At 41.3% G+C, this 27,837-nt stretch overlaps 1 protein-coding gene across 5 annotated transcripts in view; it reads left to right on the top strand.

Annotated features, from left to right (window-relative positions):
- LOC129146368 (uncharacterized) overlaps positions 1-27,837 on the top strand; it is a 376,663-nt gene that overhangs the window by 224,057 nt on the left and 124,769 nt on the right. For all 5 annotated transcript variants that reach the window (XR_008552995.1, XR_008552993.1, XR_008552994.1 and 2 more), the window contains one exon: positions 27,671-27,802. The gene's annotated coding sequence lies outside the window, so the exon portion shown is untranslated. The remainder of the gene's footprint in view (positions 1-27,670; positions 27,803-27,837) is intronic.

Raw genomic sequence — 27,837 nt, 5'->3', positions numbered from 1 at the left:
CCTCCTCACCTCCCCAACCCATAAAATCACCTTGGTTTGTTAGATTGATTCACAAATAAGATTCCTGTGGAACAGCAAGATGATGGGAAGCCGCTGTCATTTCCAAAGGAGATTGTGTGTGCTTAAATGGAAACGTTCAAGACTATTATGTTTTGTGTTGTGGGGAGAGGGTGGAAGTTGACTTTAACCTCTGGGTGCCTATCTGCCATAGTTTCAAGTGTAGATTCTCACTGGTACTAGAGACTTGAAACAATTTGCGTCTCTAGTACTAGCGCTGTTCTTTTGATGTACTTTGCATAGAAACTAAAGCAGGAACAGGCTTCAGAGGAAGCTAACCAAAGCATCTTCGAGCTTTGATCACTTTGCATTAGCATGAACAGTAATCTCTGTCCTGTTGGATTTTGTTTGAAAGGCCGTATGCTGTTTAATGAAGATAAACATGTTGCTGGGCATTTAATACGCCTTCTTAACTCAAGAACTGAGACATTCATACTCATGATTAGCTCTGCTGGCAGAGAGGGGGTCCTGAATGCCTCCAGCGTTTCGGCTGCACTTTGAAATGTGCTTGCACTGAAGAGTAGATAGCGGACAGGCTTTTTACTTGCAGAGCCTTCGGGCTCAGTGATGCATCCAAGGGGTCTTTCTGCCACATCTTGCTAGGTAATATTTGGTCAAAATAAACCTGAGCACAAGGGAGATACATGATTGCAGCCGCTAACAAATTCCTGGAAAGCGATGCTTGCTCCTTTTTGGTTAGGTGGGGCTGGGAGGCTGGAAGTGGGGGACAGAGGGTCAAGCTATTCTTTCTGCCTGTCATGATTTGAATGCATATTCTTTTATTGGCTGCTCTAGCTCTGATGTTTTCTGTTTTGCAAGAGGAAGGGCACCACTGTCGCTGTGCATGTCTGAAGAGCTGTGGCTAAAACTCTTTGAGAAAGCAGATCACAGGGCTAGCTAGATACTTTTCTCAGAGCTTCCTATTCCTCTTCATTCTTGGACATATTGGGAAGAAAAATGAGACTTGCGTTCTAGAGTTGTTTCTATCCTAAAAGAGAGAGTGGCTTTAAAATGGTTAGGGGGCCTCCCTTGTGGTCTAGGGGGTGAATCTCAGCGCTGTCACCACTACGGCCTGAGTTCTATCCCTGCCAGGGAGCTACCCACATGGTGCAGCAGACCTCTCCTGTATCGCCCGCTGCTCCCCTCAGCGGTGTATTTCATCAATCCACCTGTTCTGTTCCCCACTCTGTCTCTGGTGAATCCCCTCACCCCCTGCACCTCTGGCCTACACCCCAGTTCTTCTATGTAGAATTGAAAAAAAAAAGGAGAGAAAATGGTTAGAACTTAGAAGTACAATTTTTTTTTAAACTTAGTGTTTGAAAAAGGCAGGTACTGACGTTGTCCTAGAAAAACGGGTTCCTAATTGAGAAGGAATGGTAAACAAAGCCATTATTCTGCTTTTCATTTAAAATGCGTTACTTTAGAGTTGAGGGGTGATTTGAGATGTTCCTGTTTTCACATCCAGCTATTTCCTGATTCTGTGATCATAATAAATTCCATCGCTCCAAAACATTAGAGCAAATTGTGTCTTCTGCCGCAGTTATTTACGGATACGCGAACAAATGGTGCTTTCTGAGGAAGGAGAACTGTGCATGAAAACTCTTTGGTAAACCCTTTCGTATCAGCCGTGGTGGCAGAACTTCTGAGGAGCTGGCTTTGAGGGTAATAACGTCTCCGCCGTGGGGCCAAGTGGAAGGGCCGTGTGTTCTGCTGCCAGCTAACACCTGGCTGCCTCAGGGCCTCCTGCCTGGTAATTAAACCTGGAGTCTGTGCAGAGATTAGAGGGATTCTGTGAGGTGAAAGGTGGGGTGCAGGGGGAGAAGAGCAAGGTCAGAGCTTCACCCTTATAAACTGGGGGGCACCAAGGTGCCAAGCTGCCGGGAAGCCTCTTGGGTTGTAGAGCAACAGCAGGCAGTGGGGCGGCCTGTGATTTTTCCCTTCTCACTTCCCATGGCTTCTCCTCAGAGCCAATATATGCTGTTTCCTTCATGTTCCCCCATCTCATTTCCTGCTCTCTGGAGGACACTTCTGCAGTGAATGTCTTCGCCATGTGAACTTTTGAGACTGAATGAGCCGTCTGGAGAAGAAGGTGGAAGTTTCAGAAGTGTTGGTTGCGGCCTGGTTCTGAGAGAGACTAGTGTGGGAAGGTTGTCAGCATCTGAGTCACGGAAGTCCATGGACCTGAAGGCAGCGTTGTGTATCAGCCCCTCATCCTGCAAGATGCCATGACGCAGGCGTATTCACTTAAATATCTATTGTGCTAAAACACAAAGGAGTTGAAGGATAATTGCACATCATAGAAATTGTTAGCGCCCTGCCCATTCGTGAGCGGGGAAGGAAGAGAGAAGCCAGGAGGGTTAAGTCACAGTGCAGATACCATCTGTTGGAATAATGGAGCTGGGATACGTGTTCATGCCCTCTAGTGGCCAACCTGGTGCCCTTGAAGCAGGCCTCTCCCCACTGGTACCTCTTCCCAGCCCTGACTAAATGAAGCACATACTCCATCGTAGCTGAGTGTGTCACCTTAAGTCTGTATTTTCTTACTATCATTCATCTACCAACTAGAAAAAAATCCAAAGCTTTGTTAGAGAACAGAGGAAGCAGTGCTTTTGCTATGTCAAAATAGAATAAATCTTAAATCTGCAGCACATCTGTATGATAAGTACTGGCTGTGCCAGAAAACCCTTTAAAATCATGATGTAAATATTTTCACAGCCTCCTGATTCACTGGAGAGGGGGAATTGTACGAGGGGCAAAGGTGGGCAAGCTCTCTGCCCACCTTAAAAAACTACAACATTGTCTCAGCTATTTAGTTGGCCAAAGCAGAATTTGTTTTCTTCATTTAGAAGGTGGATATATTTAATCTCCTGTTGTCTGTGCAGCTTTAAAATAGTTCTCTATAGTTAAAGCATTATTCACTCACAATTATCTTGGAATGAATTATGTAAATGATGTCTTGTTTTTGGTGCTTTGTTTTCCTAGTCAAGTTCAACCCGTCAAGGGCTAACTGAGTGACTCCTGTGGGCCTGACCTCATGCACAGGAATCCCATAGGTGAGGTGGGGGAAAATATCTCAGTAATTATGTGATAAAATGTAAAATGAAAGTGAAGACATACTTGGAGAGTTAAAGATAGATCACTTCTGATGGGGAATATCTGGAAAGCTTTCATGGAGAAGGTGATCTTGAAGTTGCAGCTGAGATGAGTAGTCAAATGAGTCAAAAGTCACAGGTACTAAAAAGCAAAGTGTGCAAAGAGCAAGAAGCAGCCCGTTTGCCTGTGATGGGAATGGGAGCTGCAGTTGGAAAGGTTAAGTTGAAATTCTTAATATATTACGGACTGTCAGGCAGTCTGGGATGGAAACTGGACTTCATTCAGGAAGCAAAGAGGAACCGGCCACCAGAGTTTCAAACGAGAAAGTAAATCAATTGAAAATGCAGTTTAGGAAGATTAACGTGACACCTTGGAGTGGGGAGAGATGTCATTTTCAGACATGAAGCGATAGCACAGATGACGTGATGATTATTATCAACAGGGAAACTAGAGACTCGATTTTGGACATGGAGAAAAATGGACTAGAGGCTTCCAGGAGGCCAACAAGGCCACAATCCTGGGTGGTTAGGAGTGCGGTTGCACCAAAACTTCACGCAGGAAAGTCAAAACGAGCGATTGAACAAGTTTGAACAGAAAAATATCCTGGATGAGAACTCAGATGTTATTTGCAAGAGACCTTCTTTGTGCATTTGACCTAAAATAGGGCCCATTCCTTTTACCCTGCTTTACTGTTTTCATAACACCTTTGACTATCTGACATCAGGATTTATAAATTTTTTGTGCTGAGTTTTGAAACCCTGTGGCCAGAGCTCATAGTCCACTGAAAGAGACAGATAATACACATGCAACAAATAAATGCAACTTTAAAAAGAAGGAAAAAGAACAGTGATGCATGGGAAAGAATAACAAAGTGGGAGGGAGAAAAGTCTCTCCTAGAAGATGACAATAAGCTGAGTATAGGCAGAGACGTGGCATAGGCAAAGGCCTGAAGGTGAGATGTGTTTGGTACATTCGAAGAACCTGAACCTGAACCAGTGTGGCTGGAGGCCAGGGTGACTGAGGAGAAGAGTAGAAAATGAAGACAAAGTTGGCGAGCCACAGAGAGAGAAGCGCAGTGGACTTGATAAGGAGATTTATTTATTCTAACTGCCTGAAAAGTCATGGAAGGGCCTCGGCATTCTGGGTGCACTACAGGATGGCTAGTGGGGTGTCACTTCAGAGAGGAAGTCACAGTGGCTTGAACTTGCATGGTGGGAGTGTCATCAGAGAGAAGAAGCGGTTTAAGATACAATATATCCTCACTGTGTAGCTCTGTAGAACTTGGAGACTTTTGATATGCATGAAGAATAGGGAGGTGATCGCCAGGATAATTCCCAGTTTCTGACCTGAACTACTGAGGATGTGAATGTGTCATCCACAGAGGTGAGGAAAGCCAGCGAGTAGCAGAATGACATAATTTAGTCATCCTAAATAATCCATGTTGTATATCTATCTCCAGAACTCTTTTTTTTTTTTCCTTCTTGCAAAACTGCAACTCTGGATCCATTAAACAATAGCTCCCAGCTCCTAGCAACCACCACTCTTTTTTCTATGAACTTGACTACTATGCTAAGTACCTCGTAGAAGTGGAATCATAGAGTATTTGTCTTTGTGAGTAACTTATTTCATTGTGCATATTGTCCTCAAGTGTCATCCAAGTTAGTTGTTAGAATTTCCATCTCTTGTAAGGCTGAATAATATCCCACATAAGTATACACTACTCTTTATTTATCCAGGGATACACTGGGGTTGCTGTTCTATCCTTTGGCTGTTGTGAATAGTGCTGCTCTGAATATTAGTGTACAAATACCCTTTAGATTCTGTTTTCAGTTCTTTGGAGTATATATCTAGAAGGAATTGCTGGGCCATGTTGCAAATCTATTTAAATTTTTGTGAGGACCCTCCCATACTGTCGTCCAGAGTTGGCTGCCTTATTTTGTAGTCCACTGAAAGTGCACAAGATTTTCTTCATATCCACTCCAATCCTTATTATTTTCTGTGTTTTGATAGTAGCCATCCTAAGGGATGTGAGGCAACGAGACATTCTTTTTAGTGGGTATTTCTGATAAGCTGATGAGTCCTCAGGTCTGTATCTCAAGAAGAGGTCTGGACTTGAGATATATCATGCATTTAAATTTAAGCCATCTTCCATCCTTTCATTAACTTTTTTAAAAGATTGATTTAATTTATTTATGCATACAATAAGTGCGGTCTAGGCCAGAAGTGCAGGTGGATGAGAGGATTCACCAGAGACAGAGTGGGGAGCAGAACAGGCAGATCTACTGAAATACACTGCTGAGGGGAGCAGCAGGTGCAACAGGAGTGGTCCGCTGCACCATGTGGGTAGCTCCCTGGCTGGGGTTTGAATTCAGGCCACAGTAGCTGGCAATAGCTTGATGGCTTGATAGCACTGAGACTTAACCCCTGAGTCACCAGGGAGGTCCCCTTTCATTGAATTTTTGGGCCAACTAGACTAGTAAGCATTTAAGCACTATATATAGCAATCAGATTTGAACCTAAACTATTTAGTCTCAGATACATAGTGGAACTCATAGGTTAATTTAGAAACATTCTTTTTTTTTAATGTTCATGTTACAGAAATGAAACTATTTACAACCTTCATCTGGGATATTATAGTTTCACTATGTTTTGAATCACTTAGTGTCATTTTCCAGGGTATATCATTTTGACTAACATTTAAGTGGCTTGAGATACAGTATGACTGGAATCTATGTGATTCTATCACCAGAAATTTTATCTTAAGCTACAAATATCTACTCCTATATCCATTGATTGCATTTTTAATACCTAATGGCCCAAACACACCCCATAGTCATATAACAGTTAATGTGCATGGATAAAGGAAGGCATGATATACTGGGATTGATACTTGAACAATACCGTTATCAAACAATAGTATTAAGAGATCTTTTTTCTCCATTTTTCCAATGAGTATGTTTTTAAGTTGTACCATACAACTTAACCACTGACTGTGTTGTTCTTGAAAGCAATCTTTGAATTGCTTTTGTATTTATAATGGCATCCAGCGTTTGTAACTATAGAGTCACACTCCTAAGAATAATTAGTAGTTAAATTTGTTTTCTTCCTTTAAAATCATTCTTAGGTTATTTTCATAAGCATGCAAAGCTAGCATTGATCAAGGTGCTTTCAAGAGGATATGTTTTCCATAAAGAGTTTTTTGTTGTTCAGAATACAATATAAGGAAACAACAAATAATACGATAAACTTTATAAAAACTCAAAAAATAAGGAAAGAATCTTGTTCTGAAAGGAGCATTTGGGGGAAACTTTCCTTAGATTCAGGCATACATGGTAAATTATAAACTTGACCTCAGAGACTTAGTAGAAGTAAGCAAGAGTTCCCGTATAATAAAAGTCCTCAAACACTTAACAAGTGATTTAGCCCATTTATCCTCAATGTTTCTTGAGGAAAATACTTGCCTGGTATTTTGAAATTCATTCATTCCTAGAGGCATGGGAAACTTTCAGCATTCTTTCTGACTTCCAAAGATAAGACTGAATTCCCATCTGCCCATTCATTATTTGTTCACTAATTTCTGGCATCTTCTATATAGTTCAGAAAGTTTCTAAGGCCGATATAATTGAAAGTCTTAACTTTTTTAGTTTGAGAAACATAGAAAAGAATAGGAACAAATATTAAAACAAAAAGGTTTGCATTACCTCAAAAAATTGGGCAAAGCTGTATTTGAAAATTCTTAACCAAAAATCTCGTTGATTTGACTCAATCATTAAAATTCACTATATTCTACCAGTCAGTGGATGATGTTGTATTTCTGATGATGATGATATTTCTGATGATGATGTATTTCTGATGATGATAGTTTGAGAAAGGAAGATAGGATCCTAAAGATGCAATCTTAAAATATAACAGGAAGGAGTATGTTTTTTGGTGTCCATCCATCCATTTATATATCTTTTTGTTAATTTTTACCTGTTTTGATTCATTACCCAGTATTGAATAATGTTATTCAATAATCATGGACATGCCTTCTTCTCTCTTAGCATAGAAGAGAATTAGGTAAAGGGTAAGTGCTGCTTTTCCTCTTACCTCGAAGTGATGAGCTTTTGTCTCCTAATTGGACCCACAATTCCACGATTCATCATTGAGACTTCACTGAAACAAATAACGATGGTGTTCATTTCCCATCTTTGACCTGGGAATTGCAAAATGATTTACCAACATTAACTCATCAATCCTCCTAATAACACTAAACAAGACATTAATATTTTTGAACTCAGCATATAAGTGGATTTGGTGTTTTCCAGAGAATTTAAATCTCTTGGCTATCATTAAATACAGAATGAGACAAAGAATTGCAGATAAAATCACCTTTTCTGAATTACTCTTAGGTGATCCCACCTACACAAGACAGAGGATGATGGCTTTGCTATTGTACTCAAAAAATACCAGAGGAGAATATTAGAAATCTCAAATGACTGTTTCCCTTAGGATACTCCATCTTATTTGGTGCTTGATACAACGATGTGCTTGAAATGATACTGCCAGCGCTGTGTGGCCATGGATGAGTCACAGCGTGTGAACAAATGAAAATAAATCACTACCAGCCAAAAGACCAAACTTCTGTGTTTCCCTAGAAATAGTTCTCACTTTCCCAGGACTTTTGGTGTTCCTTCATTCCTGTGTAACTCCACTTTGGGTAAACCCTGATGCCAAGATTTTTAGTTAGCTTCTTGCCAAAACCATGATGCTCTTAGCTTGGGTCTCTCCTGAGGCCTGGACATGTCTTGCAGATGAAGTAAAAAAAGGAGAATTAACAAAAACAAGTGTATTTGAGGAAGAATATGGGGCAGCGTACGGTTAGTTGTAACACCATTCACCCTTCCTGGATGTGTGGAGGCTTTTATGAGAAAGCAGTGATTTTTTTTTTTTATAACTCATTTATTCTGGCAAGTGAAGCAACACTAAAATTACTTAAATGCTTAAAAGACAGAAGCATAATAGTTTATGTTCTCAATCATCTTAAGTTGTCACTGAGACCCTAATTTGCTTTCGTTCTGCTATTGGTTCTCCCTGAGCAGGCTCTGGGAAGAAGGGCGTGCAACAATGTTCATGGGTCAGTCATAATGCAATATTTCAGGAAATGTAAGTACTCTGTAAATAGTTAACTGCAGTTTTGTTAAGGAACAAAGACTGCTTTTTCAGCAAATCTGGCTTGGGTTCATGTTAAGTTCCCCCCCAATCTTTTTTTTTTTTTTTTTTTGGAAGAGGAAATTTCAAGATCTCATTTCGGTATTTAACTTTCTATTTTACTAGACTGCCAATGAAGTTATTCTCATATGAAGGCTACACGTGGTCTTTCCCTTGTGAAGTTTGTAAGGCTTGGGATGTCCGGACTCACCTAATGATAGTATTGCCTCCAGAACCCCAGGTTCACCTGAAAGGCACCTTTTTGTTGTTCTGTTGACCTAATTCTTGGTAAAAGAAAGTTAGGCAACATGGATTTGGCTCCTTAAATTGGGCACACGCTAGGTGTACTGACGAGTCGGGCGGGCTGATGTCAGGCTTACCCACATGTTGCCATCTTGCATTGAAGGACAGATGGGCAGCCTCGTGTGTCTGGGTAGCTGCGCTGACCACAGCTGAGGATGAAGTGTTGATTGCATCTGGCTGAGTGTTTGGCCCCTTGCTCAGTGGCCCATGATCCTTGGAGGGAGTGTGTAATTTGCTTCTGGGAGGTGGAAAAAGCAGTAACAGTGACCCAAATTGGAAAACAGAGCTAGAGCGAGAGCTTCAACACTAGAAGTAGGACTGCTGAACACAGGACGAGCTGGACTCTTCCTAGTGTCGAGAGCCTCAACCAACCGAGTTTAGTAGACTGACTGGTGCTTCAGTTTTTCCTCAGGAGGACTCTTGGCCAAGGACAAGGGAGCTAGTGAATCGTGGTGCATCAAGGAGGTCAGGAGTTGTTAACCCTGTTTTAATGTTAATTTACCCCATGTGACTTACATGTGGGAAAGCTGAGGCCAGACAGTGGAGAGATGTTTGGATTCAGTAGTTAGCATCAGATCCAGGCCTGGGGTCTGGGTTGCCAGAGTAAGTTGACACCTTTTTTTGAAGTCCTTTTAGTTTATTTTGCTTTATATTCCTACCCAGGGTATGAGCAAGAATGTGATCAAACTATTTATCCTTTTATTTTTTTTTAAGATTTATTTATGCATACGAGAACTGGGGTACAGATCAGAAATGAGGAGGGTGAGAGGATTCACCAGAGACAGAGCAGGGAAAAGAACGGGCAGACTGACTGAAATACACTGCTGAGGGGAGCAGCGGGCAAGACAGGAGAGGTCTGCTGCACCATGTGGGTAGCTCCCTGGCCAGCCGAGGATCGAACTCATGCTGCAGTGGCTGTGGATAGCTTCACAGTGCTGTGCTTAACCCATTGCACCACCAGGGAGGACCACTATATGCTATTTTAAACTAAAAATCTTTCTGTACAACTATGCAGTGTGAAACAGCTTTTCTAATCCCTCCAGTTCACTTATAAGATACACCATAAATATAATGATTAGTTTCCTGGGGGGATAAAAAGGAATTACTGCCATTATTTTGTGCATGTGTGCTCATCATACATTAATCAAGTCCTAACTTAGGAAATGTTAAAATATGAAAGTTGATATTGCATGGATGTCACATAGAAGCTATATCTACTGTATATTACACACACCTTTCTGCTCCTTCAGGGCTTAGCGGCCATGAAGCCCCAAAATATCCCTGAGGTGAAAGCTGACTCCTGACAATACAAATTAAAAGGAATCAGTGAGAGCCTCAGAAGATAATGCAGAAAATTCAGTGTGTGAGCAACTGAAACTGCCAGTGAGCAGCTAAGCTAGTAGCTGGGAGTTTGGATGACCACGTCTCAACCAGATTGACCACATGTCTCACTAAGAAATGTCCTAAGCGTGGATAAAAAGGCATGAGAAATATAGCAGGTGGGAGCAAGAGGGAAGTGAAGAAGCTGGGTATTCCACACCCTAGGTCATTCAAGCTATATTATTAAGACTTAAAATAATACACCCATGCACGCACACACACACATGCACACACACACACACATGAATTTCAGTTTTGCAGAAATCATGTGTCAAATTTAAGCAACCAAAGCTATGTCATCAGACTTTTCTTTTACCAAGAATGAAATGAGTTCTGGAGATGGATGGTGGTGATAGTTGCATTGTGAATCTATTTAATGACACTGAACTGTATATTGCCAAAAGATTACATGGTAAATTTTATGATCTGCGTATTGCTCCACAATTTCAAAAAATATGTATGTACATACACATGTGTATGCATGCTTATATAAATGTTTTCCACTGGCTTGATGAAAATGCATCTACTGTGTCTCCTGTCCGTCCATTTTCATTATTCACTTAACAAACATTTATTAAACCCCTGTTATGTGCCAAGACCTGGCCTAAAAGGTAGTGTAAGTACAATATACTCTCTGCCCTTGAGTTGTTCACAAGTCAATATAAGGGAACGTATAGGAACAATTATTACCCCCAGTGTGTTAGAGCAAAATGGAATGGATATTTGGAGTAGATGCTACTGTCTATAGTTTTGGGGTGCCATGGCAGTTGTCAGGTAGGAGACAGACATGATGACCTAGTGATCACCATGATGACATGATGACACCATGGATAAGCATGGGGAACCCCCAACATGGTTCATAGCATGCACTAATTGATTAGCTGATGGTATGTCCTGTGGCTGCGGGAGTGGTGCATTCAGGAGGCTAGGAAATAGAGGAGCAAAACATGAGGTTCCAGGGGCCTCCCTGGTGGTCCAAGGGGTTAAGACACAACCTATGAAGCTATCCGCAGCTACTGCAGCACAAATTCAATCCCTGGCTAGGGAGCTACCCACATGGAGCAGCTGACCTCTCCTGTCTTGCCCGCTGCTCCCCACAGCAGTATATTTCAGTCAATCTGCCTATTCTATCCCCCACTTTGTCTCTGGTGAAACCTCTCACCCCCTGCACCTCTGGCCTGTACCCCAGTTCTTGTATGCATAAATAAATAAATCTTTAAAAAACAAACAAACAAAACATGAGGTTCCCATACACGATGTTAAGTAGTGTGAGCTCCTAAGACCAGGAGGTCAGACCATATTCTCCAGTAGCTAGGGACCTCCGCATCCCCTGAGCCCTCATGGTATCATCTTTAGAGTCCTCGGAGATTGTAGCCTCTATTTTGTTTTATGTAGTATGTTTCTATATCAGATTTCATTTGAAATAAGAGTTTTGGCTTAAAAGGGAAACACATTTCGGGCCTCCCTGGTGGCTCAGGGGTTGAAGATACAGAGCTATCAAGCTATCAGCAGCCTCTGCAGCATAAGTTCGATCCCCTATGGTCAGGGAGCTACCCACATGGCACAGCAGACCTCTCCTGTTTCACCCTCTGTTCCCCTCAGTAGTGTATTTCAGTATATCTGCCTGTTCTACTCCCCACTCTGTCTCTGGTGAATCCTCACCCCCATACCTCTGGCCTACACCCCAGTTCCTGTATGCATAAATAAATAACTCTTTTTAAAAAAAAAAAGGAAAACACATTTGAAAATCACTGCTATTGCTGAGGAGGAATGAGCAAAATTTTTTAGAGTTGGTGACTGTTATTTGTGTTTTAAAAATTATATTATGCATTCAAAGCAGTGAACATGTTTTATCCATTTCTAAACCATGTACCTTGCCTGGCAGAACTTTGCCCTTGATAAACTTTCAATAGTCCAGTGGGAATTATTTCTACCATTTGATTCATTTGCCATTACCCCAAGTGCCAATTTAAATAGCATATTGCTCAGTAACTCAAAAAGAATTTGTAGAAATATAAGCTAACTTTCCCCTTATTTCCTTTTCTTTATATAAAGTGGACTGCAGTAATTATTTTCTGAGGTTCCTGTCTTATTTTGAGACATTAGCTTTTGTAATTTGATGCCTTAGACCTGGCTGGCAACTCTGATTCTGTTTGTAGGACTGAAAATTTTGTGAAAAATAACAGTTAATTGTATTTTTTCCATGCATAAATATCTATTCTGGACAAGTTTTGTTTCTTTATGGACGATAGCCAGAATCCTACTGTTTTTTCAATTTGTTTAAAGGCACCAGCTTATACAACATATGTACATGTTCAGTTGAAGATAAAGGCTATCATTATTTTTAGCCTATTACAAAGAAAACCACGTTTTCTTTTAAATATCTTGATATAAAGTAATTTGAACACAATTTCTGCACAAATCATTTTCAAGAGATTGGCTGTCAAGTGTATTTTCTTAAGTAGCACTTCCAGAAGAGCCAATGAGACTTTGCAAATTTAGATATATTCTAAGCCTGAAATGTGGTTGAAGATGTCAGTTTTTAAACAGCACTTTGAGAAGTAGTTAGCTTAAAAGTATAGCAATTCAGAGCACACTGAGAATGATTTTGAAGAGTAAGTCTTGATACACAGCAAAGAAAGTTGACAGATTCACTACAATTAGGAGACAAGCAGGTACAACTCCCACTTGTGAAAACTTTTCTCAACTAACTAACTTCTGATGCCAGCCTAAGAAAACCTCCAGCAAATCCTTTCTCCATACCAGCTCTTAATTCCAGTGTACAGAAATTCTCCCAGTTTCCTTATATGCCAATATGAGGACATAATAACATTACTATTTACTGCCCTTGTCTTAAGGATGAATAAATCATGTCTCTGAAAAATGACAGGACTGAAATGCTTTTTCCCGTCAAGCCTGGTATATGTATGCACGCATGTCTATGCACGCATGAGCTTACATCTTTGTTTGAGTGCAGTGACTAGAAAAAAAGAAAAAAATAAATTGAAACTCATTTTCCAGCCTCTAACCTTCATAAGTAATATGTTTTATTAATTCTAACTTTATCCTAATATTGTGTTAGTTTTGTGAATGTGCCCCAGGCTACGGCAGGCAAGATGATATTATGTGGAAGTTGTACCTTCTCTACTATAAGAACCTGAATATTTAAGTATCAGCAATCTTTGCCTGATGTCCTTTGGTCTTAATGATTGAGCTTTATAATCATATGTCGGCATCAAATTAAATCTGTAAATGAATGATTAGTTTTAGTGTTTGTTATTTTTAATGCCACAGTAAAGGTATTTGCTGGTCTTTGCCAGCCTTAGCACAGACTGGAAAGAATGACTACTCCCCCAACATCTCTGCAAACCCTACCCAGGTGCATCTGTGGAGTCAGGTCTATTTTCCTGCATTTATATACCTGTGAGGTTCAGTTCCCTTGGGTACACACACACACTACACACACACGTACAGGCACACACACATAATGAAGATTAAGTACAATAAAAGGTAGGGACCATACCCACCATTCTCTTTAGTGATTAAAGACTGTAGACATCACTCACCCCATCCTGTAAGACAAGTGCTGGGTAGAAGATGTGCTGCTGCTCCCTGTGTGGATGAGTCTTGGCACTAAATCGTGTGACCCCACTTACAAGGGCTGCTCCTTTTAAAATCACCAAGAAAGCCAGCACATGATAGACTTTGCCAAGTTTGGCTCTTGGGCTTTTGCTTCATCTCTTAGTTTGTTTCCTCATCGATTGTATAGGAATCATAAACCTTTTGTGGGCTGTTCTGAAGATTAAATGAAAATTACTGCAGAAAATTCAGTTTTTGTTAGTTTTAACCTGAAATGATAAAACTTTAAAAAAAATGGGTGCATGTTCATCTCTTACTGCCTGCAAGTTTCAACAAGAGCTCTGGCTGTGGGGGTGGGAGGAGCAATCATTGACTTTTGACACCAGCTCCCCACCTTGGCTACACGTAAATTCCCATTACCTAGTCTGCACCCCAGAACAACCAACTGTGCTTTTCTGTTGGTCTATCAAGGGCATCTGATTGTTTTAAAGCTCCCCAGATGTTCACAATATGCAGCCAGAGTTGAGAACTGAGACTTTGTGGCCATCTGAAAACTTCAGTTCTTCCCGTATCTGAATGGAGTATACCTGGAATTCTGCAACCCATACTGTATTCTTTTTACTTAGACAAAACAGGGACTTAGGCATCATGCTAGAAGTACATTTCTGACTTATTATGAATAGGTTATTTAGAGACAATATTAATAGGTGGATATTAGGCAGGAATAAGAACAGATGTCTCTAAATATCTGATGGCAGCAACAGGTCACTAAAAGGAGAACAAAGAGAAACAAATAGAATTAAAATAATAGAAAAGCCACAAGTTTCAAGCTACTGTTGCTTTGAGAACTGTTTTTGCAAAAGCACCAGTCAAGAGCTGGCTGATTTCCTTGAAAGCTCAGGACTATGACCCAAGTGGGTCATGATTCTTGAAAACTTGCTACAGCTTCAAAATGTGAGATGAGGGGAAAAGTTTACTTATATTCACTATAACCTTTCAGTTAATTAAAGATAATTTGCAAAATTATACACACATACACACACAGTTAAAGAAACCAGTTTTTTAAAGTGAAAGACTCAAATCATTCCATACTCAAAAACTCTCTGAACTTTTTTCAATAAATGATGCTGGAACAGATGGAAAAGTCACATGAGACATGCAGAAGAATGAAGTTAGACCCTTTACACACACACACAAATCAGTTAAAATGCACTTCCAATGCACTTCTCAGTGTGAGCACTAAACCATAAAACTCTTAGAAGACAACATAGAAAAAGACTTTCAGGACCTTGGGTTTGGATTCTTAGATATAACACTCAAAACACAAGCAACATAAGGGGAAAAAAAGATCTTTTGGCCCTTGTGAAAATAAAAAAACTTCCATGAATCAAAGACAGTACCAAGAAAGTCAAAAGATACCCAACAGAATGGGAGAAAATACTTGCAAATCATGTATCTATAAAACATCTAATTTCTAGAATATGTTAATAACTCTTAGAACCAAACATAAGCACATTAAGAAGACACCCAACATCATGAGTAGTTAGGGAAATGCAAATCAAAAATACAATGAGATACTTCAAACCCATTAGGATGGTCATAAAAGAAAGGAACATTACAAGCTTTGGCAAGTAGGTGGAAAACTTGGAAAATTCACACATTGCTTTAAAATGTCGTGGACGCTATGGAGAACAATTTGGCAGTTCCTCAAAAAGTGAAACAGATTTGTCGTATGACCCAGAAGTTCTACTCCTAGACTTATACCCAAGAGAACTGAAAATTAGTATTTGAAAAAAAACATGTACAAGAATGCTGATCGTGGCATTATTCATAACCGCCCCAAAGTAGAAACAACCCAATGTCCGTCAACTTATGAATGGGTAAACAAAACATGGACTATACGTCTAATGGAGGATTCGGCCAGAAAAGGAAGAAAGTATATGCTACAACGTGGGTGAATTCTTAAAACCTTATGTTCAGTGAAAGAAGCCAGACAAAAACGGCCACAATAGTATGATTCTATTTATGTGCAATGTCCAGAATAGACAAATCCATAGAACAGAAAGCAGAGTTGTGGTTGCCAGGGGCTGAGAGACAGAGGGAATATGGGGAGTGACTATTTAGTGGATATGGGGTTTCTTTTGGGGATGATGAAAATCTGAAATTAGCTAATAGCGATAGCTGCAAAACATAGCGAATGCATGAAAAGGCACTGAATCCGGGCCTCCCTGGTGACTAGGGGTTAAGCTCAGCACAATCGTCCCAATGGCTTGAGTTCGATCCCGGGCCAGGGAGCTACCCACATGGCGCTGCAAACCTCTCCTGTCTCGCCCGCTGCCCCCCTCAGCAGTGTATTTCAGTAGATCCGCCTGTTCTGCTCTCCACTCTGTCTCTGGTGAATCCTCTCACCCCCCTGACCTCTGGCCTACACCCCAGTCCTCTATGCAATAAAAATAAATAAATAAAATTTTAAAAGTCATACATTTTAAAATGATTGAAATGGTGAGTTGTACCTCTATTAAAAAATCTCTGACCCCATCTCTTCCCCAAGCCTGCATGTGACCTTAAACTTAGGACTTAGCTATTACTAGAGGGTCTTTTGTGACCCCGTTCTTTGATCCTGTACTCTTCCTGCCACCATCCAACTTTTACAGAGTCATTGACACCCAACTTCCCTTCCGCACCAGCACTTCCCCATCACGCCTCCTAAGGCTGGTCCCCCAACAGGCAATGGAAACCTTCTTCTGTGGACTCCGCACCCACATTTGCCCCAGCTGAAGCTCAGGCGCCTCTTCCTTACCTGATATGGTAAAACTGGAAGGCGCTTTCTAGTTTTTGAAGTTAGAAATCTGATTTCCAAGGTGGCCCGGACCACCTCGCTGAATTGAACCCATCACAGCATCACTAAGCCACGTGTACTCTTGGAAGCAGATGGAAGAACGCACACAGCATCTCCCGTCAGGCACAGGTGATCCCTGCAAACTCGGTAGAGTGAAAGTCACACGTACAAAAAATGTAAATCTGTGTGAGAAGGTGTGGTGCTATTACTAGCAGAGCTTAAGTGCTTTTAATTCGGGATAATAGATAGTCGCTTCTGATGACTGATCCCTGAGCTTAGTGAGTGGTCTGAAAGTGGAAGGAAACTGTATTAATCATTCTCTTAATTTTCTTTTTCTATCCCCCACCCCTTCTCTTTCTGCTGGGGTCAGCAGAAATGGAAATCTTTTCTCCTGCTTTTTAGATCAGTATTATTATGATTATATTGAAAGACCTGGTTGGGAGGAATGCTGCCATCTGAATTAAAAATAGCGTTTTATGTCCTCCCACACGGCTCTTGAGTGCTCTGAATGCCTTTTATAAATGCAGACTTTCTGCCTGGCTAGATAAAAGAAGCTGTCACTTCATTTCCATAACGAAGTCATTCCCGGGAGAATTCCATTGTTTTAGCAATAGAATTTTTGTAAAAGGCCTCTTATTTTGCCTGAAAAAGGTAACAAAAATGAACTTTTGAGAGCCTATTCGACGAAACAATTAAGGAGCAAGAGATTTTCTCCTCTTTTTTATATGTTAAGAGTTGTAAGTGTGAGAATTCCCTGCGCCATGATATTAAGATAAACCCCTAAACCTGGAAGATGAGGGAGAGAAAAAAACCTGTTATTCTTTCTTCTAATAGGTGTGGGGGATGCTGTACCCTAAGAATGTGTGTTCTAGAGCCGTTGGCATGCAGATGCTGCTGCTTCTAGAGAGTTCGAAGTCATTTTTGAAGAGATACAGGAAACTTTTCGACTGCTTATTATCTAAAGAAAGGCCTTTGGATGTTTAAGGAAACATGACCATCGGCTATTTCAGGATTCTGAGAGCAAACTCTGAGTGTATCTTGCTGGGGTACCTTGCTCAGAAAATAGTAGTTGAAAACTCCCTTTATTTGAGTTTATGACTTTGTAGCCTGTGGACAAGGAGGTACTTCTGCACAGTGTTCTTTGCAACTGGTTCAAGCAGTCCCGTGTGTGAGCTTGCACTTAATGACTCCCTGCTCCCCCAAACTACACACAATGAATCTTTTCTCCTGATAGGGTTACAGATTTTCAACTGCACATTCATAGAAAAAGAAGAATTGTATTCCATGGTACTTTCCTGACACCAGGTAACCCACACCAATGTATACCTGTCTGGCTTTTCAACAGGTAATCTCTAGATTTCCTGGCAAGCAGCAGGCATTTCTGTTCTTGCTGTTCACAGCTGAGACTATTGGAAACTCAGTCTTTAGCTAGAAGAGTTTTATTAAGCCTCCTCTAAGAGAAGAAAAGTTTTCAATAGTGCCTTTGTCTCGCAATACTTTTGTTCTGATTGCATCAGAAAGTTGTAATATTTAAACAAGGAGGCGGCTACCCAGAATATGAAAAAAAAGGAGGTTAAAATACAGTCATTATATTTGTTGGCCTTTAATTTAATAAAACAGATAGAGAAAAAGGGCAGACATGTAATTATGGAAAATCCCGTTGGGCTAAATACTATTCAAACGTTGGCTATTTAAAATGGTTGCTGATTTCGAGTTTGGGAAATTCATTCTGTTTCTTAAAAATCTTTGAATTTCCTTTGACACTAGAACTTCTAAAACATGGGTGGAAGTCCTGGTTGTAGCCAGGCTTTTTTTTTTTTTTTTTTTCCTTTTTTTTAACACAGTAATGTTTCATTTAATGGAAAGGAAATTATGGCTTTGATAGGAGCTTCTTGCAGGTCTAGATTTAATGTCTTCTGTGAATCCTGTTTCTTGTCTCTGCCCTAAAAAGGGGGGACAGGTACATGTGGATCCTCTCTGGTCATTTTTACCTGGACTCACCATTTGGTGTTCTGTGACAACAGGCCAAATAAAAAAACACGACGATTCTATCACATAACTGCCAGTATCATGACAAAAGAGGGTGAGAGGGAATATTTGAATTTCTTTGTTAGAATACTTACTAATTTTATTGTGTACAGGAGAGTGAGAAGAGCAGAAACTGAAATTGAATGAGAGGGTCACCTCACTCTATGACTAACTCATGACCATGACCGACCACGATTTAGAAAGGCTTTATTCTGGGCCTCCCTGGTGGCACAAGGGGTTAAGACACAGCACTATGATGCTGTCTGCAGCCACTGCAGCACGAGTTCAATCCCCCGCCAGGGAGGTGACCCACATGGCACAGCAGACCTCTGTTCCCCTCAGCAGTGTATTTCAGTAGATCTGCCTGCTCTGCTCCCCATTCTTTCTCTGGTGAATCCTCTCACACCCTGTACCTCTGGCCTGTACCCAGTTCTTGTGTGCATAAATAAATAAATCTTAAAAAAAAAAAGCTTTATTCATGATGAACACTTGAAGCACAAGCTCAGTCGCCACCATGCCCATTTTTACTCAGTGCTTCCACCACACCCACACTAGTCACTGCTTCTCTGGGAAGCCTGAGAAAGACTCCTCCAGGCAGAAGCTGCAGCCTGAAAGTGACCCACAGTGTGGTCTCTGTGCTTCTGGATTAAGGTGCTTCTGTCTCCTGGGCTCTCAGTGTTCCTTTTGGACCTGGGCAAACCCCTCGGGAGCAGAGTGTTGAATAAATTAGCCCAGGAAGAAATTGCCCTTAAGGGATTCATGCCATCTTGGCTTTTAAAATCATAAGTTCCTGGAGACAACCATTCTATGGGTATTCAATGAAGATTAGATATTTCTTATATATTTTTTCCACTTTATTCTTACTATACAGACATACATTTCTCTGGATATGTAATTATGTTTCTTTGCAAACCTTGCTTTGCACCAGTAAGGAGATGTGACCTGCGTACAACATAGACACCTGCCAAATGTCTATGTATGTGGATAAATCCTTATACAGAGCTAATAATAGCTGAGCTAATAATAGAAAACAGTATCATGGATGAACATAACATAATTTTTAAAAATTTGAATATGGGATTTTTTCCCAGCATATTTTTCTTTCTGATTATCTGTTCTCTGAGCAGATACTAATTTTAGTGTTCTATTACCTAAACGTAAACTAGATAGTATCAACAGAGAATGTCCCACATGCATGCTGGACATCTAAGCACTGCTGGTTTGGAAAAAGGATTTTATAATAGATAAATCACAAATGTTGAATGAGTAGGAATTGCATGGTATGAAGAACCATGTTCTTCAGAATACCTTGGTTTTGGGTTCATCCCAGAATTTCACTTCCCTCTAAACTATTTTTTTCTTGAAATCCAATTGGACACCTCTACTCTTAGGAAAGTTCTGCAGGACCATTGCCTATCCTGGGAAGGGGGGAGTTTTGGACCCTCTGTGACTAACACTGACATGCCTGTCTAGGCCAGGGTGAAGACAGGCTGTCACCCTGAGTCACTGAGCTCTCTCTTCCAGAGGAAGCAGTTGTGAACTCTGCAATTGTCAGTAGCCCTGGCTACTTCTCTTTCTTCCTCAAAAAGAAAATACAAGTAATCAATTTTAGTCCTGAGTTGGAAAAAAGAGGCTCTCGTATAACATTTCATTGACTGAATAAACAGTTTCAGTGTTGTCTTATGCAATGACTTATGCAAGTCACCATAAATGGAGCTCTCCTACTTGGTAACCACAGAGTAAGGAGACTTGAGGACATGTCGGAGTGAAAGTAACATACCACGTTCTCGATCAGTTGTCAACAGGTATTTATCAAGGTGTTAGCATTTACCAAAGCACTATGAGTTTCCCTAGAAACACTTGGCTTTGCAGAGTTCACTGGAGTCTGCCAGAGGAAGTGGCGCCTATTTCAGGATGAGGAACAAAATAATTAGTATGCTAAGGAAAAGGAATTTAAAAATGTAAGCATTCATATCCAGAGGAGGAAGAAAGTACTTCTAACGAAGAGGATAAGGAACAAAGTGCTGGGAAAAGTAGGATTTGAGTGGGTCTGCTGGGTAAGGCTTGAGTTTTGACATGTGGGCTAGAAATGTGGACTCCCTCGGAGATGAAGAGGGAAGCTCAGTTTGGCAAAAACATGCATATGAGCAGACGTAGGAAGTGAAGTTGGAAAGCAAAATGGGGTCAGATTGCGAAGGTTGTAAACATTGGATTCTAAAAGATTTTCAGTAAGATTCCTACAGCATTGTAGGAACCGGCAGAGACTTGCATGGAGGAGTTGTGTTATATCATTTAGGGAGTTTGAACCAACAGCAATGACTCAATGGTTTGGAGGGAGGGTACTGAAGACGAGAAGAGCATTAGCAAGTGCCATGTGAAGAACTGAGCCTGCACTAGCATGGCAGCCTGGGAACGGAGTGCAGAATTGATGGGTTTTGACAAGTGATGGACTGAGGGAGAAAGGGAAGGAGACAGTGATGCCATTAGCATGAATCAGAAATGAAAGAGGGGGGCTGGTGTTGGGGGAAAAGATGGGAGGTTTTGAAACAGACATAATTAATTTATACTGTATATATTCAGCAGCTTGTTGAGAGATGCCAAGACCTAGGATACAGACTTAAGAACGATAGGCCATGAAAGATTACTATAGAAAGAGAACAGAGCTGAGCCATGCGTATAACCTTGGAGAATACATATCCTAGAGTTAGGAGGAGTAACAGGGAAGACAAAAGCTGAAAAAAAGAGGAGCAGCAGGGCCTCCCTGGTGGCACAGTGGTTGAACACTGGGTTGCATAGCTGCCTGCCCACCAGCAAGGATCCCACATGGTACAGACCTCTCTTGCCATGCCCGCTGCTCCCCTCAGCAGTGTACTTTGTCAGTCCGCCTGTTCTGCTCCCCGCTCTGTCACTGGTGAATTCTCTCACCCTCCCGTGCTTCTGACTGTACCCAGTGCTTTTTTTTACCCAGTAAATAAATAAATTTAAAAAAAAAAAAAGAGGAGCAGTAGAGTAATAAGGGAGCATATAAGTAGTACCACCTCTGAGAAATCGCTGGGATTTTGTGGTTGCAAAAAAAAAAACAAAACAAAAACCTCAAAGTGATTTAAGCAAAAAAAAAAAAAAAAAAAGGCATTAATTCTATCACATGAGTTGTAGTTTTCTATTGCTGCATAATAAATTACCATGAATTTAGTGGCTCAAAACCACACCCCCATGTTATTTCACTTTCTGCAGATCAGAAGTATAATCACAACTTAGTTGGATTCTCCACATAGGTTTTCATAGGCGGAAGGTATTATCTGGACTGCATTCTCATGGGGGCTTGTGCTACTCTTTCAGGCTCATATGGTTAATAGCAGAATTTATTTCCTTGTGGTTATAGGATTGCAGCCCCATTCTACTGCTGGCTGAGGAGCAGGTGCCACACTCAGCTACCAGTGTCCCTCTCCAGTTCCTTCCATGTAGCCTTCTTCAACACCCCCCCCATGTCATCTCATGCTTTGATTCTCATTCCTGAGAGAGCTTGTCTCTTTGAAAGTCTCAGACCCACCAAGGACAATCTTTCTATTTTAAGGTAAGCTGATTTAGCACTTCAATTTTACCTGAATAATCTCCTCCAAGCAGCAACACCCATACTGGTGTTTATTTATTTTTTTAAAGATTTATTTATTTATGCATACAAGAACTGGGGTATAAGCCAGAGGTGCAGGGGGTGAGAGGATTCACCAGAGAGAGTGGGGAGCAGAACAGGCAGACTGCCTGAAATACACTGCTGAAGGGAGCAGCAGGTGCGAGTCAGGAGAGGTCTGCTGCATCATGTGGGTAGCTCCCTGGCCGGCCAGGGATCGAACTCATGCTGCAGTGGCTGGAATAGGTTGATAGCGCTGTCTTTAACCCCTGCACCACCAGAAAGGCCCCCATATTGGGGTTTAATTGAATGAGTAGGAGAAAGTATGTGTGCAAAAAGGAACAAGGTAATCCTGGAAGCCATTTTAGAATTTTGTGTGTCACAGTTTAACTAAAAAATCCCAGGGTAAATCTAACTTTGGCATGATGGGATATAAGGGGACTCACTGTCATCAGGACCTAGGATTTCCGGTTTGTTTCCTTTTCCAGAACTTCATCCTCAAGTGCGTTTGTTCACAGCTGGTGAAAACAACTCTTAGTAGACCATGTTTGCAAGGTTTCACTAGGAGAGGGCACCTCATACCTCCTAGTCCCAGCCAGTCTGAGAGGGGCCTTTGATTGCCATGACTTAGGGTTCATGTTTCTCCCTAAAACCAGCCATCCTAGTGAAGGATGCTATATTATGGTTCTTCAGAACTAGGTTATATGCCCATCTTTGGAGTCAAGGGTCATATTGGCCCAAATAGCAAAGAGAAGAGGGGAGTGGTCATTCCAGAAAGTTGCTGTTCAGGCAAGAATACCAGTCCAGTAAATAAAACAAGAGGAAATTGAAGGTATGGTTGGTGAAGTATATCAGATATTATAAGAGAAAGCAGCAGAAAAAGTCCTCACATTTAGAAGGCAGGAATTTTTGACCTTTGAAAGAGAAGAAAGTTTAAAGAAGAAGAAAAAAAAAGGAAATCAGATTCTAATGTACTTGGTGAAATACCCTCATTGAATTTACAATACGTGTTAACATGATTGTCAGTGAACTGGAGTGAGGTGACAGCCATTTGGGAATGTAGCAGGGTACAGGCAAGATCTTTCAGGAATAGCAATGACTGAGTATGTTTGTAGGCAGAGAAGTTTCTAGTAGAAAGGAAAATTATAGAGAGATGGAGGGCAGAATTGGCCCCAACAGGCCCTGCAGCCAGTAGGAGAACAGGTAAGATCTCTGCAAGAAGGGTCCCCAAAAATTAAAAAGTTCCCCCAGATTATAATATGTGAGCTGTGTTGTAATTTTTTTAAATTTAATTTATTTATTTGTGTAGAAGACCTGGGGTGTAGGCCACAGGTACAGGGGTAAGAGGATTCACCAGAGACAGAGTGGGGAGCAGAACAGGCAGATTGACGAAATACACTGCTGAGGGGAGCAGCGGGCGAGGCAAGGATTTAGATTCCTGGTGATGAAGGGTGGGTGGAAGGGAGTTTGTAAATCTTGAAAGGACATGGCAACTGTTCAGAAACCACTGATGACTGAACATGTCATGGATTGAAAGGACACAAGAGAGGAGGCTGAGCTAATATCATTACTCTCAAGTTCATGCAGGGTTTTCCTTTGGATGATCGACCTCATCGGAACTCCAAGCCCCTGGAAAACAGAGAAAAGTGAGAAGAGAATAAATTTATAGCTATAGAGTAGTGATTCCTTTGGAGTAAGGGTTAAATCATAGAATAGGTTTTGGCTCTGGATCATTTAATTTGAATTCAGACTCTCCTACTAGACACTATCAGGAGGTTGCAAAAGAAGGGCACGACAAGGTTTCTTTCATCAAGAAGCTTATAAACTTTTTGAGCCTTTAAGACTTAAATAAATCCAGAGGAGGATAAAAAGACAATATAATGGAGCACGGAATTGAAAAGGACCCTGGGTCAAAATGTGTGCTGCGGACTGTAAGTGCCATGGGCAGTCAGGGGAAGACAGGACTTTGTGTCATTTTTCCTCTGGAGAGAGCATGAAACTGTCAACCTGATGTGATTTCCCAGGTCTGCTGGGGGGGCTATTGAACAACTTGGTTTCACCACATTTCTTTTCTTGCCCTCTCTTTTCTTTCTTAGTTTGCCAACGTTCATCAGAACCATGAAGTCATAGCAAAGGTTTGCATTTCAAGGCTGACCTTTTGGAGTATTGTATAGGTTTTGGCTCCATGGGAAACTTGGAGGCTAAAATACATTTTATCCTGAGTTTCTTAAATGGAAAGAGACTCAAGCAGAAGTTTGGCTTCTTCTTGTCAAGCTGACTTTGAAAGTTACTCCATTCATGGGCAGAACATGAATGAACCTGTCTAAGAATGCCTTCGTTTTGTAGGATAAAGAAAGCAAATTACTGCTTTTCCTTCATGGAAGAATTAAGTTGTCCCAGATCTGGGGTGATAGAGAACAAGAAAACACTTCAGATGAATACAGTATTTCCATTGTTCTTTATATTTTTTGGTCTCATGCGACTGACTCACCTGGCTGAGTAAACAGATAATAAAATCAAGAACAGAGGGCCTCCCTGGTGACACAGGGGTTAAAAACAGCGCTATCAAGCTACTGCCAGCCACTGCAGCATGAGTTCCATCCCTGACGGGCCAGGGAGCTACCCACATGGCACAGCAGACCTCTCCTGTCTTGCCCGCTGCTCCCCTCAGCAGTGTATTTTAGTCAATCTGCCTGTTCTGCTCCCCACTCTCTCTGGTGAACCTTCTCACCACCCCCACCACCTCTGGTTTACACCCCAGTTCTTCTATACATAAATAAATATTTTTTGTTGTTGTTGTTGGAACCCTTGCCATCGGCCTGGGAACCAACTGTCGCTGCAGAGGTTGCAGGCAGCCTTGCAGCCCAGCGCTCAACTGCTGTGCCACCAGGGGAGGCCCATAAATAAATAAATCTCTAAAAAAAAATCAAGAGCCAAGAGAACAGACTCAGAGGACTCTCTTGAAGGTTGGCGTAAATGGCAATTAAGTCCAGGTGATAAATGATAAAAATATCCAAATAGTCAAGAAGAAACCAGCAAATTTGGAACCTAATGCAAGGTACTAGAAGGTGTTTTTCAGAAGTTGACGTGTAATGTGATCTGTTTTTAGCCCCTTTTGGGGAGGGATTTCTTAACTCCAGCTGTGACATGCAGGTGTTAACTGAGCTCTTCCTTTTATTTCACTATGATGGTGGGTGACTCCAGATGCATTAGGAAGCCAGAGTCTTCCTTCCTGTCACGTCAAGTTTAATACCTGCATTGAATGGCGTTGCTCTGGCAGAAACAGCTAGTGTTTATTGTCTGATCGCCCAGCAGTTGGAAAGAATTATCTCTTATTTCAGGTATTAAGAACGGTCCTGTTGTTCATTTCTTATTGAGATATAATTGACATGTAACATTAGACAGCATGATAGTTCCACATATGTATTTATTGTGAAATGAACGCCACCATAGCTCTAGTTAGCATGGAGTCCATTGCTCATTTCCTGACCAAGGACACCCAGTTGAAATGACCGGGGCAGGGCGGCAGGGGAGGGAATATGCAATATTTGCCCATCTTTGCTCAGAGCATTTAACGTGCAGGCTGTTTTCTCTACTTGGGAACTCCAGGCCTGGCTAACTTCAGCTCATTTTTCACTTCCCTGCTAAAAATGTAACTTTGTAAGAAAAGCCTTTCTGAGCCCCCATCCTTCCAAATGAAATACCCCCTTTATGCTTGCAATTCACCTTTATTTTTCTTTCAGAATGCCTATAGGATTTTCAATTTTACATATCTGCTAAAAATCGTATATTATGATTTTTGAATGTCTCTCCCTCCTGAGGCAACAGGTTCCCTAACGTTCCAGTCCTTATCTATTTTGCTCACCTTTATGAACATAGAACTTGGTGACTGTCACACACTCCAAGTACGGTTTTTATTGAGCGGATGACTTACTAAGAAAACACTACGGGTGGGGGATTAGGGTCAAAATAAGGGGGGTGGGAATTGTATGGGGAATATAACCAAGATGAAAATGCATACATTGTGCAAAAATGATATAATAATTATATAAAATAAAATATAAAAAAAGAAAAATTAAAAACAAAAGAAAACATGTTGAGACTGTATCACTATAGTAGCCATAATATAATATATATTATATATTATAATATCATATATTACTATAATATAATAGTATAATATAATATACTATTTCTGTCCTGATTTTTCTATTTTTTTTTGTTGTTGTTCTTTATTTTGAAGTATACTTGTTGGTGTTTTACTGGCTCCAAATCTTATTGGTCATCTCCTATTTTTGAAATTAGAGGCTACTTTTTTTCCCTTCAAAAACAATACTACACCACAGTGTTAACACTGCAGATCCTACTCCTTTGTAGGATTTTTCTTATGGCTTGGAAAAAGAACATATGACTGGTGCTTATGCACATTTATTTGGGAAGCAAACCGGATTCTGGGCAGAATGTAGGTGTGATGTCTCCTGTCATCTGCAAAGCCACTCATGTACGTTTCTCTCTTGCAAGGATAAACAACAAGTCAGAATAACTGGATGACATTGACCCAGGAAAACCTGTCTTAAATGAGAGGGGGGAAATCAAGGTGTGGAAAATATTAACGGTCAAGGATCTAAATAGGTCTTTTCTTTAAAAGCAGTGAACAGAAAATTACCCTTCCTTTTTTGGCTGCCCTCTGAGCTACTTCTGTGTGTAAGTGTTCTCCTTGGTGGGCAGAACTGGCGCACGGCCAAGTGGAAAATTTCACAGCCCTGCAAACAGCAAGTGCCCCGAACTTTGCAAACCAGCAATGTGGGGGAGCCAGTCGTGTGGCGTGGGCCAAATAATGATGCGTCTGCAGAGGCCTCTCGCGCCACCCTTACTACTCCCTGCTCTTCCATTCCTGCTTCTGGCCTTCACTTTCTTTCTCCCAGGGATTCCAGAAGCTTCCATTTCTGGTTCTCTGCTTCTCTGGATCCCTTGGTGCAAGGGAAGTTTTAGCACAGTGACCCATGCAGACTTTAGGGTGCCCCGGGCATGGCTGGTTGTTGATACTTAGCCAGAGCTGCCTTTTATATTCTGGCTCAGAGCGCAGTCACAGCTCTGATACCACTAATAATACTTTGTGTTTACATAGTGCCTTTCTTCCCGGGAACTGTGAGTACTTTGTGAGAGTGATCTTATTGATCTGCCCAACAACCCAGTGAGCTATGAAAATGGCAAAAAGTGATAGTGCTCGCTCCCTCCCGTGTTGCAGAGAGCAAAATCAAGTGGCCAATTTTGAGGCTGTGTTGCAAGTTTACATCTCAACTGGAATTCCATCTGAAGTCTCCTGAATTGGCTTCAACATTATGGGAGGGGGGTAGGTGACTGGGGGGGTGTGGTGGTTGGCAGTGCCACTCTGGGTCCCCTGGGGCAAGAGCAAAAATCCCAAATTTCTTTTTTAAGAAAATGGTAGTGGGAAATGGTCTTTGGTGAGCTCTCAATTAGTCTAACTGATCCTGAGGCCTCATTTGTGGAAAACAAGTGATTGGATGATGCATTTACCGTTTTCTTTCTCTGCTGTTCTGTTCCCCTGCTAGATTGCTCGCACTGCTCGGTGAAAGGAAGAAAGAGCCGTCCTGCCCAAACCCAGGAGCACTCCAGCTTCCTGTGGAAGTCTCCATGGTGAAGGATAGGCTGGGGCTATCTGTGAACAGCGCACAGTGAATGTTGTAAGTTACGCGCAACATCTGCAGCGGCTTGCCTC

Source organism: Talpa occidentalis, unplaced genomic scaffold (assembly GCF_014898055.3).
Source record: "Talpa occidentalis isolate TD23 unplaced genomic scaffold, MPIMG_talOcc4v2.1 talOcc4.2, whole genome shotgun sequence".
Taxonomy (NCBI): domain Eukaryota; kingdom Metazoa; phylum Chordata; class Mammalia; order Eulipotyphla; family Talpidae; genus Talpa; species Talpa occidentalis.
Note: the sequence above shows the minus strand (reverse complement) of the source record. Positions and strands in the feature narration are given on the sequence as shown.